At 40.6% G+C, this 13,193-nt stretch overlaps 1 protein-coding gene across 1 annotated transcript in view; it reads left to right on the forward strand.

The window, feature by feature from the left end:
- The first annotated feature begins 2,037 nt into the window (after positions 1-2,037).
- The window catches only part of nfasca (neurofascin homolog (chicken) a), a 76,906-nt gene continuing 65,750 nt past the window's right edge, over positions 2,038-13,193 (forward strand). The window contains exon 1 of the mRNA XM_027272978.1: positions 2,038-2,310. The gene's annotated coding sequence lies outside the window, so the exon portion shown is untranslated. The remainder of the gene's footprint in view (positions 2,311-13,193) is intronic.

A 13,193-nucleotide genomic window follows, 5' to 3' on the forward strand; every position in this document is an offset into this window, starting at 1 on the left:
CCAGAAGCCCTGCTGACTAACCTCAGCCTCTTTTTATTTCTCTCTCTCTATCCTCCTCACATGGTCACTTGAGATGACTTGGTGCATTGTGGACACACTTTGGCCGTTACTTCTTTTACAAACAAAACATCTTCACATCATTTAACTGGAAGATGACCAGATAAGGTAAAGAGGCAAAGTTATGAAAAGTTCATAGTGCTTGTAACAGACTTATCAAGGCATGAAGAAAGGAGATAGAGGGAGAGGGAGAGAGAGAGAGAGATAGAGAGAGAGAGACAGAGAGAGAGATGGTGAGATTTTTAAAAAAGAAAAGAAAAATTAATCATTTTTGATTCTGATCAGTTTGATTCTAATTCATTGAATTTCTTTTTTTAAGGAGTTGGTTAAAGAAAAGGTTTGTTTAAAACATATTTTAGTACTTAATTTTTAAAAACTGTGTTGGCTGTGTATCAGATTCATCAGAAGAAAACATGATTGGGTCCTCTTTATTATTTAACATGCAAAGGTTCACTTCAAACGGGGCATGTGGTGTTTTTGTGCTACATATTAGCCTTTAGGCCATCGTGACTCCTCTATTGGAGCTTTTGCTTAATCAACAGCCGCATGCAGCAACTACATGCAACATCCTAAAGGTCCGGTCCTCAGTCGGGTTGGCAGGTATCCCCTAAACCTAGATAAAATCTGTCTGACTCTTAAATCGACTGGTGACCAGCTTGATATGTCTGTCAGTAATGTTTGCTATATATTTGTGTCTGTCAATGTGTTTGTTTTTTTTGCTTCCATGTCCTTGCTGCAGTGTCTTGTCCATGAGAAAACTTAGATACCCTACAGCTGGGAGGGGGGGTGGGGGCTTCCTTGCCGGAACTGTATGCATGGACAGCTCTGCGTGTTTGTCCGTGTGACATTTTGGTGTGTGTGTGTGTGTGTGTGTGTGTGTGTGTGTGTGTGCATGCAAGCTCTGCATTCACGCATGATCGGCCCTGTCTTCTCCATGACCTGCGTGTGTTTTTCATGTGAATGTATTCATGCATGGATGATGTGTGTGTTTGAGCTTTTATAGGTTGCATGTACATGTAGGAAGTGTGTCATTATATCAGTCATACAATACAAAATGTTAGGTGATTATAGACTCAGGAAAATATAGTTATGAATATTATATTGCACTTAAATGGTAAATGGACTGACCTTGTATATCTCCTCTCTAGTCTTTCGACCACTCAAAGCACTTTTATACTACATACCTCATTCACCCATTCACACACATTCATACACTGATGGCATTGGCTGCCTTCAGGAGCAATTTGGGGTTCAGTATCTTGGACTTCAACATGCAGACTGGAGAGCCGGGGATCGAACTGCCGATCATCTGATTAGTGGACGACCCGCTCTAGTTCCCAGTTCCAGTCCACATTCTATAAATAGAGCCCCTAATAACACACTGGACTTTAATTCGTCGCACTGTTCTACTGGTTGTCCTGTTGCTTCTCGTTTACTTTCATCTCTGTCTCAGATGTGCCAGTCTCATCTATGTTTGTCTGCAGCCACAGTAGGAAAATGATGTCATCTATTCTGCCTATAGAGCTCTGATTGGTCCACTGTCTCTCCGAATAGGGGGGGGGCTGTTGCTATATTATTTTTCTGGTTGTATGTTGTTTTGGTTGAGGTTACTGTGTCATTGCTATGTTTCATTTCCCATCAAAAAATCCACAGTGAGTCCAACAAATAACTCATTGCATGCATTTCTTTCAATGCGTTTTTTCTGAAATCAAGCAGAAACACACCATTGTGTCTCACACAGAGACACAATGGTTTTCCACAATGTTTGACTTGCATGTGTGTGTGGGACAGTTGTACATTGCTTGTAATGTGTGTGTGTGTGTGTGTGTTTGACAGCAGTGGAGCATGTGTGTGAGTATCAGGCTCATTAATAATGTATGAGGTGGGAGGGGTGAAGGAGAGGGGGCGGTGACAGATGGAGAATCAGTGTGTGTGTGAGAGATAGAGGAGAGAGAGAGAGAGAGAGAGAGAGCGTACGGACTGAGAAACAGTGAGAGCAAAGAGAGAGGGAAAGGGACGGAGAGAGTGAGGAAGAAGAAAACAGAATGAAAGCGATGGATAGATAGTAGAAGGAGTGTTCTACAGCCTTTCCGTCTGTTGTGTCTGTGTCTCTGTGCTGGATTTGACTGACAGGTGCTCAGTCTTGGTGTTTGCTGTTTTCTCTTTGGATGCTGAAGGATTGATGGGGATGGAGATACAACACATTCACTCAGCGCTACTGTACACCTGGACGCAAGAGCTCTACTGACAGAGGTACTGACACGTCTGTGTGTGTGTGTGATGTGTGTTTGTAAAGAGGAGACTAAACCAATCTCCTTACAGTTTTCCTCTCTTTCCTCTTTTCTAATGAGCTTTAAAGCAAAAACTCTACTCAAATTCAGTTACAGGATTTGGACAAAGCGTTATAAATTCTCTGTGGGAAATACTAACTTAAAGCCTCACAAAGCCTAACTAATTGCATTTCAAAGACAGCAGTGCACTGTCCACGTGGATCAAACAGATTGCAGTGCACTGTACTTTAGCATGGGTTAGAATCCCTCACAGCTCACAGCTTTTGTCCACATTTGTGTTTGTGTGTGTGTGTGTGTGTGTGTGTGTGTGTGTGTGTGTGTGTGTGTGAGAGAGACAGAGAGAGAGAGAGGGAAAACAGTTGTGAAACTTGAATAACTTCTGCACGGCATCTTCTTTAATGTTAGTTAATATCATTGTGGTGGAGTGAATTGTGTGGTTTGATTGAATATAAGATGTTGTATGTTTGATCTACTGGATGACATTTAAAAAAAATCTTTTTTCTCTGAATGTGTTTATACTGGCTGGTTCAGTGATTATTCAGGCTGCTAAAATGAAGAGAAATGCAATGTGGTTGCATCTGTCTATACTGCTACACTGCACACACACACACACACACACACACACACACACACACACACTGATTAGTCTGTCTGCCACAGTTGATTAGAAAAATATTGATTAGGTTTTATGTGCATCTTACCTCACTGACCACATTTACTCCTAAAGGCTGCATGTCTGTCCACATTTTTGGCTCTTTCTATATTTATTTATTTATTTTCACATGTATTTAGTTATCTGCCTCATCCTCAGACACCACAGTGAGATCAGAGTTTGTCTTGTACCCATTGTTGACTGTCTCATACTGAAGTCTTATTTGCTAATGTTTTAGTCAAAGAGTCTTCACAGGGTCTGTCAGCCTGTTGGTGTGTGTGTACAGATAACCTCTCTATCTGTGGTATCCATTGTAAGCATTTTGACTGAAGAACGTTGGTCTACATGTTGTCTTTTTGAAAACATCTTGAGGCTTGCAGTGTGGTGGTCACTAAAAAAAAGCCTCACGCGTATGTGATGTTGCATCTAATAATTGCACCCCTCCAGTTATTTGCTAGCTAACCAGATGTCTGATCTTCAGACATTAGCTAGTGAGTCTAGTGGAAGCTTTCTGGCTAGCTAGCTCGCTCATTGACACCACTGACCACTTCTCAAGCTACAAACGTTGCAGTACAGACAGTTTGTTACGTCATCTTTGTATTCACATCTAATTTATTGTACCGATCCTGAATGACTGCAGCCTGGCACTACTTTCTACTTGGCACAGTGTGGCATATTTTTGTTTGTAAGGTTACATGCGTAACAGTTGACTTCTCATTTATCCGTTCCCACACACACGTGGACACACTCTTAATCCTGCATAACCTTAAGCCTTAATATAATGTGAACAGGTGAGTTGTATATAAATTCACCCTCAGTACAGTTGTCATGAACGGGGAAATTAGCTACAGAGACCAAAACTGTTTTTTGTACCAGGCTGTAAACATGTTTATTTCTGCTGTGAAGCTGGACATTTGAACATGGGGACTTATGGAGGTTAATTTGTTCTGTAGTCAGCCTCAAGTGGATGTTTGAGGAAGTGCAATTTTTGGCACTTCCATGTTGGCTTCACTTCACGGTTGCCCCTTTTTCATGCAATGTGATTTATTATCTGATCTATTAAATATTGTTATGCACTGTCAGTACAGAATACACAAGAACATGTCATCATTAATTCTCCTGCTGTGAAGAATTTTTGTGCCTTCATACAGCAAAGCAAAGAACCTCTTGGAACGTGCCCTTCAGTACAAATTAGTGTCAAGTCTGTGCCTGATGTGGAGGATAGAAAGTGTAAACTTCAGTGTCGCTGTGACAGACTCTTTACCTCACTCTTCTCAAACAGTAGCAGTGCCATGAGCGCATCACTTTGACCTTTGACCTGTTCTGAGGTCTGAGTTCTCTCATGTAACTCTTCATGGCCCGAGTATACTGAACCATTCTGTGTGTGTGTGTGTGTGTGTGTGTGTGTGTGTGTGTATGTGTGTGTGTGTGGGAGGCCTAAGTGGCTGCAGTGACGCAGGGCTGTGAACATGCTGTTTGCCCCTCACGTAGGAGGATTTTAACATGGAACACACAAAACACACATTTATCACACAGCTCTCTCACAAATGTTTATTGTGTGTGTGTGTGTGTTTGTGTGTATTCTGTGTGTGTCATATGCAAGTGGGAGGATTGTTGTTAATATTAGTGTGTAATATAAGTTTGTTTTTTTTGCCATGTGCAGGTGTGTGTCTGTGCTGTGCTGTGATGTGATGTGGATGAGTATTTGTTGAGGGATGCAGGAGGAGGGTGGACAGTAGTGGGAGTGCCAAATCAAATGCACACACACACACACAGAAACACACACAGAAAACACACACAGATACAGTCCTTCTTTGTTTGGGAGCATTGTGAAGAGGAGGTTAATGCACCCAGAAAACAGAAAGAAAGACGGAGAGAGGAAGAGAGAGAGAGAGAGAGAGAGACCCTAATGGACAAGGACGGGCCTTTCACTACAAATATTTGGTTGGGAGGTCTCATGCTAACCACCCCATCCCCCTTTCTCTCCCTCGTTCTCTCCTCCCCCCTCTCTCCATGGCCGAAGGGAAAAGATCAGAACAAATTGTCACTCTGTGATCCACCCACGTTACATGGCTTTTTTTTCTTCCAAAAGGAACAACGCTCAAGGCCACGTATGTGATGCCTGTCATGTTGTTGTTTGGAAGCAGGGAAATCTGATTTTGAGTTTGGATCACACTGACATGACTAAATTATTACAACAGTCATGATTCTATTTTCTGTGGATGAATATAATAATAATATATAATAATCTGCTCTGATTGAATTTCTTTCAGATACAACCCAAACAAGTTAATGCAATAAATGTGATAATACTTGTGCCAAGGGTTTTTTTTTTTTATACAGGACTTAAGCCTGGAATATAACTTCATAGAGATACGTGACAAACCTTGCAAATACTTGATTTTTCGGTTTTCTTACATTATCACTTTATTGTTTTGTGTTGTCCAGTATTATCCGACATGATGTGATATCAGCATTTCATTCACCACAAATCTAATTCAAAGGAAGTAGAATATCAAAAATAGTGGGATTTCAGAAATATATTTTTCATTGGTCTTCAGTCTGCTGCTTTGACTATGATATTTATGTAACCATAGAGATTTAGCTAGAGATGACTCCACTTCTGCCTTGCCCTGTTAATCTGTTGGCTCAAAGTGTATCTTTGCATGTGTGTGCACGGATAATCCCTCATCAGCAGAATATTCAAATAGAAAAACACTCGGCAAGTTCCTGTCATGAAATATTCTGTCTGAAAGCAGAAACCAAAGAACTGAAGCTGAAGATGATCCTCTGTGCTGACGATAGATCTCACATGAGAACATGCGCAAAAAAGAGGATGGATATTACATTCATTCTTTACTATTTTCAGTGAAAGGAATTACTGATTTAAAAAGATATCTTCTCACTTTTGTGAATAATAATGAATTTGTGATCTAACAAGCTTTGTGTTTCTGTGATCACCATCAAAACAGAGCTCATTATGTCAAGATCAGGACATAATAGTGAGAAATTTGACTGACGGCATTTGTGTGATTTCAATATCAGAATGGTAATGTATCCGACTCTGTGACACCTCTTTTGTGTTGCACCTAGGTGTTTTAACAAATATCTATTTCCTTTGCGTACATGTGCACACTAATAAGCTGGGAAATGTAGTCGGGAGCAGAAACGGAAAGAAACAGGTAGAAGAGACAGAGAGGAAGTAAGTGACAGAAAGGTGGAAAAGGACAAAGATATTAAAGAAGGTCAAGACTCAGACGTGCCTGATACCATTTGGGAATACAGATGTTGTACCCATGAGCCGGGTACTTAACCTACATTACTGCACAGGCATCCATCTGTGTGTGTGTGTGTGCATGTGTGTGAGATATAAGGCCTGGGGACAGGTCTGTCTGTTGAACTATTACACACGATCAAAGATTACTCATACATAAACACTCTGGAACAAGAGGTCGTAACATACAAAAACCACTGTGGTACTGTGTGTGTGTGTGCTGTTGTGTGTTTTCCCAGGGTGAGTGTTTCCTCCTGAACATGGTAACTAAACCCTAAACCCTGTACTTCTGTCCTTCCTGTCATCATTGGAAAACAGCCATGAGCACTGGGCTTTGAAACCAATTTGATGTAGTGCACAAAGACAGCAAAATGTCCGTCACGTGATGCACACTGGCCCAAAGAGAAACTTCTTTTTTTTTGACAACCATCGTGAAATGACTCATTTCTCTATTGATCCATTTGGTCTGATAATATCTGGCAAGTCAAGAAGAGCTGCACAATATTTTTATTTCTTTTCAAGTTAGTGAGGGCTAAACTGGAAATTAGCAGCTCAGCCGGTGAAAGTCTCTAGTGTGCTTTCTCTATGGGCCACACAATGCAGAAACATATGTGGTTTTATACCTGGAAATCAAACTTATTTTGGCTACTTGGCAGTCTTCACTTGCCACTGAGCTGTCTACCTGTAGAAACAGCACCAGTAGAACCAAAACAACACAGATGAAATTAATTAATTATGAAGCTGCATGTCGTGGATTTGTGTACATATTCGACTGTATTACTATCAGTGATATACATATGTAAGAAACTGTTCTGGAACTGAAAGAAAACTGAAATGATGATACACAAAAATATATGAAAAAAATACTAAATAAAATAATTGTGTTTTTTCATGGTGGGTTGAAGACCACCATATAGATAACTGTACGATGCATTAGGCCTTACTGACTGAATGAACACACAGTTCCAGTAAGGGAACTTGAAGAGCACTTCTTTGAATAATGAAACATTCATCTGTACCTCTTTTTAAAATGTGTCATAAATCCATTTAAGTAAATGGGGAGATAGCTGCCCTCAATCTAAAATGCAATTTGGGGTTGTCTTGTTCTCATGTATTTTTCCACCCAATGCTTCTCTTGATTGGTTAGGTTTCAGGGCTCAGCTTGCCATTGGCCATTGCTCCACTCAGTCGTGAAATGGTTCCTTTAATTTGTGACCAATGCTGCTGCTGGGATAGCCTTTGTGTGATCCTTTCTCATTTCAATTTACGCACTTGCTGAGATATGACATATAGATAGAGATGATATATGCGTCAGCTTTACTTTACCCATCCATGCTAAGTGATTTATTGTCATTTCTTCTTGTGTTTGTTACATGGCAAAATGCTTCAGAGAACAAAGTAGTGCTACAGCTAACACTGGTGACCCTGGTATCTCCTGAAACATGTGGTGTACCCCAGGGGACAGTTCTTGATACCTGTATGTTCTTGGTCAACACATCACCACATCAGTCCACAATTTAAATCCACTTCTTAGCAGTATGTTTAATGCCAGTTTGCAATTAAATATCATCTAAAGTAACGTTTGACATTCTAAATTAAAGAAACATTCCAAACTTCAGACCCTTACTGCAGTCTGCAATTTCATGTAAAATAATCAACTTTTATGCCATGAGTGTGACACGTTAAATGAATAAAATTTAAAAACACATCTTGGTTTATTTTGCCTTCTATGCACACTACGTTGGTTTTCACACCCAAAAAATCACCTGACTAAACATGGGAATAAATATGGAAACATTGTGCACTGACTCCCGAAAAACTGTGATGCAAAGATTTTTGTCCCTTCCAACTCACTTTTTGATAGCTCCTTTTTAAATTCTGATACTGCCAGTTGTCATTAACCTCAGTCTCAGTGACATCAACTTTTTCTTTCAGTTTTCTGGTTTAAAAAACGATGAATATTTCCGTCCAAGTGAAGGTCTGGCTGGACAGAAGGATCCGTCTTTACCTCCTTTTATTGAGTTCTTTTTCATTTCATTTTTCATTCATTTTCATGAGTATGTCTCCCTTATTTATATAACATTCTCTGCACCAGAGCAGCTCCCTTTGTGACTATAAATGTAGTTATTTATTGACTTAATTCTGTAATTAACACTGAAGTGTTTTGTGTATAAAATGTGTTTTGTGAATATAATGCTTTCTGTGAAACATCCCACTCTTTCATCTAAGAGAGGCTTGTGTGTCACTCTTACTAAAGCATGCACACACACACACACACACACACACACACACACACACACCATCATCCATAAGCCCCTTAAATGTGCGCACACTCACACACACACACACACACGCACACAATCACAGACATACAAAAGCACACTTTATCACACCTTTTAACTACTCCAGCAGAGCAGTAATTACTACACACACATACACACACACACAGACATGTCAGTCATTTTAACACCATGGACCCCCGGGAAGCGGGATGGGGGGCTTTCCTAACAGTCCACACGCACACATGCGCTTCATTTCACAAATGTGACTTTGAGTGTGTTTGTGTACTTGTGTAAAATACACAAGTACACAAACACACTCAAAGTCACACCCACTGTTGTGTGAAGAAAAAAGGCAGCTAAGGACACGAGGAGCTGAAACAAAGAGCACACACCATGGTGAAGTTAGATATATAAGATATAATATAATATAAGATATATTTTTGTACATTTATAAAAACATCATGTAAAAACAGATAAAAAAGGAAGTCTAAAATAACATGATGAGAAAAGAAACGAGGAGTAAAATGACAATAAAATCTGTTGACACTGAACTCAGACCAGCTGTGTTTTCCATAGGAAGAGATGAAGGAGAGATGGGAGGGATTGATGAAATATCATCCTACATAATGAATGAGGAGAGAAGGAGATGGAGGACAGGAAAGTGTCTGTTCACTATGGCTTTTTAGGTGGACGCACAGCCCATAATGGACTTAATGTCATTTTACAGATTATCAGCGCAACAGAAAGGAGGAGAAAAAGACCGGAAGGGGGGAGACAGAGACCCGACAATGAAATCTGGTAATGGTATAATTATGCCAGAGAAATTGGAAAAGACAACTGCATATGTGTGTGTGTGTGTGAGTGACTGTGAGGCTGCAGGACAGACCAACCAATGGCAGAATTACTTAAATTACCGTGGTAACCTCACAGCAGATGGGCCCATGCTGGCAAATTAGGCCTGGTAGTCACACATACACTCATACACACACACCCACACACACACAGGTGTGTCTAATGCTGACAAATGAGGAAGAGGCAGATTTAGGATGCTCTTTCAGTGCGAGTCAAGTCAACTTTGACAGCGTCACCGCCTTTTGATTTTCACAGATTCAGAGAGTAGAATGCTCTGAAAGTAACTCAGTCCACACTGAAACTGAAGTCAAATTTAAGTCTAAGGGGCCTGGTAACCAACGTCACAATCAATTGCACTTTAATGTCATAACATAAAGAAGTCTCTCTTATAATAGTAATAGAATATAATAACAATATATATACATAAATACATGCAGGTGAAGCCTCTTCATCATATATTAATGGAGGCCCTACACATGACCTCAGCAGTCCAATGTGGAATCACACACACATCAGCATACATCAGTGTATGTGTATCCAAATGCCTTGATTTGTCTTGTTGAAATTATAATTAATATTAACTGGAGTATTAACATAATGCTTTTTACAATGGCATACATCAATTTACCTTTTTCCCTCTAATGCTGTTAAACAGACATATATCAACCGTCCCCTGTCCCCAATCTATCTGAGGTGCATCTAGTTTTCACAGTCATAAAATGCCAAAGTTTCGATCAGTAGAAAGCACTGATGTAATGTAGTTTACAGTTATTGGAGCCAGGTTATCCTTGAATGACCACAGGGAGTGGAACCTGGGTGGATCTTAAACAAGATATGGGGTGGGGTAGGAGAGTGTGGGAACAACATCCACTCTGATTCTGTCTAGGCTGGGGTGAGATAGCTGTGCAAAAAACTCATGGATACACATGATTCCTCTACGGCCTCATACAGGAGATATCTGTCAATGTTCAACCACACTGGAGCTGTGTTAGGTTCCTGCTAATTCAAACTCAACTGTCACTGCTGCTACATGAAACGTTTTAAATCTGTAAACCAGCTGTAGGCTTTTTTTTGTGAAACAGCTATTAGAAATGTACTCACCAAGTTAGTGGACCTTTGTTATCAGCACTATTCTTCACTTCAAACCGGTCCACATATAACAAGACTTCTTTAATAGACAGTATATGATTGTATTGTGTATTAATTATTAATAATTTTAACAGAAGTTTAGATTTTTTAACATTCTTTTTAACAATGATAGGTCCCATTGAGATTTTGATCTTGAGGCCCCAAACTGAGGTTGAAGATGGGTCGACATTATAGCTATATGGCTTGATGCCACGATGGTGACTGGTTGATATCAAGAATTAAACATTGACTATGAGCAGCTTTTGTCCAGCAGACTAAATCATTTTTTAATATCACATACTGTGGTTTACTCATATGATCTTTTGTGCTGAGGCTAGGGAGTGCTTAGGCTGCCGTTTTAGGACATATTTAAATCACATGGCCCTTAAGAGTGTCTAGAATCCAGACAACAGATTCATGTTTATTCATTCACTTTTTCAAAAAGTCACTTGGGAGCTTACCAGGCAGCCTGCTTGTTTTTCATATCCATCTTTGACTTTGTTATTAGCCTGTTTTCTATTATTAATTATAATGTGAAATAGAAATGCTTTTAAAAGAAGGATTCAGAGAGAGACGGAGACAGAGAGTGTAAGCTATGCCATGAAATATGACTGTGGGGTATTATTGCTAGTTGCACCTTGTTCCTGTGTCGGGTCTAGAAAGGTCCATACACACACACTCATACACACATACACAATGCAGCTGGTGGCCAGACTTTGAAATGATACGCTCTGGATTATACACACAGTTCGCCTTCATGATTCCAGCTTTTGTTACATTAAAACACACAGACACAGACACACACATGCACAAACACACACACTGATAAAACACAGTGATTGCACTTTTGCTCCATCCCTTTCAGGCCTCTTCCATTTTCTCTACCCTACACACACACACACACACACACACTCAGATACAAAGCTTTGATAATGGCAAACACACCTCGAGCCTCACACTCCCGCTGGGGTTGGTCTCCCCATTCACCTCCTCCTCCTCCTCATCTTCATCCCTTCTTACTCCCCCCCCATCATATCTGCCTCCTCCTTTCCTCAACCTCCATCCCTCTTCTCCTTGTGGGGCTGTTGCTAAGGAGCCCTGGTGACCGAGGAGTTTTCTTATTGGATGAGGGGGGATGGAGGTGGAGGAGAGGAGGAAAAAGGAAGTTGAAAAAGAAGGAGGGGGTGGTGGAAAGGAGGAGGTCGCTGGAGGGGCCGATAGATGGAGATGGAGCACAAAGTGAGATCCAGATGTGCTAATGAGGTGGCGTGGTGAGCAGACACCACAGCAGGTGATGGAGGCATGGAGGAAAAGATAGGAAGGATAGATTGATAGGATGGATGGAAAAGTGAGGAGAGATAACAGAAGAGGGACTAGTGAAAGAGGGGAGGGAGTGTGTGCTGAAGAGAAAGACATGGACCAGGAGTGATAGAAGTGACGTGATGTAGAAAATGGAATGATGAAATGAGTTCAAATGAGTGAAGACGGAGCGGGTTCAGCATTAGATGGAGACAAACAATCGAATATGATGAGATCATGTTGGCAACAAGAACAAAAGACTGACAGATGAGATAAAGGAAAGGAAAAGGAGGATAAAGGAGAGAGGGAGAGGTAATTTAAAACAAGATGGGGAGTGTGGGTAGCAGGGGGGAGAAAAAAGATGGAGAGAGAGAGCGAAGTACTGGGGGGGGGGGTTGGGACAGACTGTATCCTTTCATTTATTTTGCCTGGCACAAAGGAACATTAGCTCAAACACACACATAATCTTGTATGACTATACATGTGATGGCTCATTTCCTAACCTTAACTGAGACTAATTCTGATCTGAAGCCAGACCTTCGTCACTTCTGTGCAATTTGTTTCCAATTATTTTAGTACACAGTAGTACTTCAAAAATTACTAATATGACAGAAAATGCATCAATGAACAATCTCTTTAGTCATTTGTCAAAAAAAAAAAAACAGTTTACTTTCTTTTTCTTTTTACTTTCTTTTTTATCTTTGGGTTTGACTGTTTTCAGTATTTTACTATTTTCTGACATTTTATGCTGATTGATGATCGACTTCACATCTGTGTTACGACAGTCCCGTTCAGATTTTAGTTGTAAGGTGACTAAACATGCAGGATCATGTTCAGATGTGTCCCAGTTACATCTGTAAAAATGTTTGGCCAATTATTTGAACCCTTAGCCTCCGTACTACAAGATGATGTCATTCATGGTGACATTTTATTCATGCTGACCTGCTGTATTCAGCACAGAGCAGTCTGGACTCACGGTGATCCGAAAAGAAAAAAACATTTTGTCAGACTGTGCCTGTGTCATCATCACCCTTTCTATGTGCTGTGTGGTTTCCTGGCTGGACACAATTTCATCCTTTGTGTCTTTGTGAGGACATTCACTCCTCACACACACACACACACACACACACACACACACACACACACACACACACACACACACACACACAGGTAGGCAGGCCACAGTGAGGATTTAGCTTTAATAAGCCATTTCCAGTGGAGCAGAGCAGTGCTGTCATAAGCCTCTGGCTGAGCCCTCAGAGCCGACCTAACATTTATTTAACCTCCAGCAGGCTGCAGCCTCTCATGTGCTGCTGTGCACGTTCACTGATTCTCTAATAGTGCTGTCTGATGGTGTG

The sequence above is a fragment of the Larimichthys crocea genome, chromosome XXI, assembly GCF_000972845.2.
Source record: "Larimichthys crocea isolate SSNF chromosome XXI, L_crocea_2.0, whole genome shotgun sequence".
In the NCBI taxonomy this organism is placed as follows: domain Eukaryota; kingdom Metazoa; phylum Chordata; class Actinopteri; family Sciaenidae; genus Larimichthys; species Larimichthys crocea.